Here is a 2,239-nt window from a genome sequence, read left to right as displayed (position 1 = left end):
GTACGTCTTTCCGTCCCCCGATGTGGTGAAGAAGCGGTCTGTTCTCACCGGGTCTAAAAGGAAAACAGGTGTAAGAGGCACATTATTATCATATAACAGATATATAACAGATTTAAAAAGGATTGTAGATTTTTACTAGATTCACCCAAAGTTGGTATTATATTAGCATGATTTGCATAGGAAGTGTATGGCTTTTAAGAATTGTAGGCAACTGAGCAATTTTTTATAAATATATGTCTTGATGTAATTAATCATCTAAGTAATATCCATACTTTCTTTTGTACATTTTTAGGTGGTTTTCAGCATTAATATCTTCATTAATACTATAATAATAAAAAAAATCTATAAAGTATTTATAAGTAGGCTATATATTATAATTATATATTAGCTCTTATACACATTTACATATGTATTGTTAGTATAACTGCCGTACGATGTATATTAATCTGTCATGAACCCCAATTTCCCCCAAGAATGAATTAAATATTCAGATGTGGACACTATCCACCTGTAGTGTGTCCTCTTAATCAGAAACCCCACGTATTGAATTATTGTTTCTAAATTGTGCATTAAAAAGGGAAAGAGTATGCCCAGCAGCACTCACACAAGCAGACCCGGAGCAGCGGTGTTCTCTCCCGGCTCCTCGGCAGTCTGCTCCCCGCCTCGGCATGCGGAATCTCCGCAAGGCGCAGGCGAGCCTCGGCTGCTCAGAACCAGCGCAGACGTGTTCTCATCCACCGCTTTCCGTTTTCACATGCAGGATCACGATGTCCCCGCAGCTGCCTTGCAGATGTCCCTCCATTTCTGACAGAAAACAACAGGGAAGAAAAAAGACCGAGCGTGTGTATGTCGCCTGCGCAGGCGTTACATTTGGGAGAAAGTTTGTAGCGCCGGGATCGAGCTGCGCCTCGGTATGTGCTGCTCACTTCATGATTCCCGCACGTCGGGGAAGTTATTTGGGTGAAAGACCCTCACAAACCCCCGCTGGAGGTTTTTTGTTCGTGAGGGGTAGAGAAATGGCTGCGCTGTCCTCTCCTGCTGACGCAGAGCGGCTGCGCAGCTCTCCGCACAGATTTGCTGCTGGAAACTGTGACAGTGACGTCACACGCAGGGCATGGAGCAATAAAGCAGGGGTGTCAAACTCAATTTCATTGCGGGCCACATTAGCATTATGGTTGCACTCAAAGGGCCGGTTGTAACTTTAAGACTATATAAATATACATATGTAAATATATAATATATATTAAATAATGTATTACAGTTGCAAGGAAAATTATGTGAACCCTTTGGATTCTCCACACATAGCGTTGTGTGTTCCTTCCAAACAACTCAACTTTGGTTTCCATCTGTCCACAGAATATGTTGCCAGCAGTGCTGTGGAACATCCAGGTGCTCTTTTGCAAACTTCAAACGTGCAACAATGTTTTTTCTGGACAGCAGTGGCTTCCTCCGTGGTGTCCTCCCATGAACTCCATTCTTGTTCAGTGTTTTACGTATCGTAGATTCGTCAACAGAGATGTTAGCATGTGCCAGAGATTTAGTCTCTAGCTGACACTCTAGGATTCTTCACCTCATGAGCATTCTGCGCTGTGCTCTTGCAGTCATCTTTACAGGACGGCCACTCCTAGGGAGAGTAGCAACAGTGCTGAACTTTCTCCATTTATAGACAATGTGTCTTACCGTGGACTGATGAACATCGAGGCTTTTAGAGATACTTTGTAACCCTTTCCAGCTTTATGCAAGTCAACAATTCTTAAGGTCTTCTGAGAGCTTTTTGTGCGAGGCATGGTTCACATCTGGCAATGCTTCTTAAGAATAGCAAATTCAAAACTGGTGTGTATTTTTTTATAGGGCAGGGCAGCTTTAACCAACACCTCCAATCCCGTCTCATTGATTGGACTCCAGGTTGGCTGACTACTCCAATTAGCTCTTGAAGAAGTCTTTAGCCTAGGGCAGGGGTGGCAACCAGTCAGAGGTTAAGAGCCACATTTTTTCTGTTACTAAGAGCCACATCAAACACATGTCACTGATACCGCTTGTTTCAGTTTTTTGTTTTCTGGAGACAAGATTTTAACCACGTCACTGATTGCATTTTTGTGGCATTGGGATATATTTTTTTTTTAAATCCTCTGGGAGCAGAGAGGGAGCTGTGGATTATTGTTATTGATTAATGCATCAGTGTTTCTTAGGGTCAAAAACACTAAACTCACAACTTCAAAATGAAAGCGTTAGTTTATTT

General features: G+C 42.3%; 1 protein-coding gene across 1 annotated transcript in view; it reads right to left on the bottom strand.

Annotated features, from left to right (window-relative positions):
• The window catches only part of si:ch1073-357b18.4 (uncharacterized protein LOC797129 homolog), a 7,129-nt gene extending 6,426 nt beyond the window's left edge, over positions 1-703 (bottom strand). The window contains exons 1-2 of the mRNA XM_034200031.1: positions 605-703; positions 19-53 (exon numbers count right to left, since the gene is read on the bottom strand). The gene's annotated coding sequence lies outside the window, so the exon portion shown is untranslated. The remainder of the gene's footprint in view (positions 1-18; positions 54-604) is intronic.
• Positions 704-2,239: the final 1,536 nt, after the last annotated feature.

The sequence above is a fragment of the Gymnodraco acuticeps genome, unplaced genomic scaffold (genome assembly GCF_902827175.1).
Source record: "Gymnodraco acuticeps unplaced genomic scaffold, fGymAcu1.1, whole genome shotgun sequence".
In the NCBI taxonomy this organism is placed as follows: domain Eukaryota; kingdom Metazoa; phylum Chordata; class Actinopteri; order Perciformes; family Bathydraconidae; genus Gymnodraco; species Gymnodraco acuticeps.
Note: the sequence above shows the minus strand (reverse complement) of the source record. Positions and strands in the feature narration are given on the sequence as shown.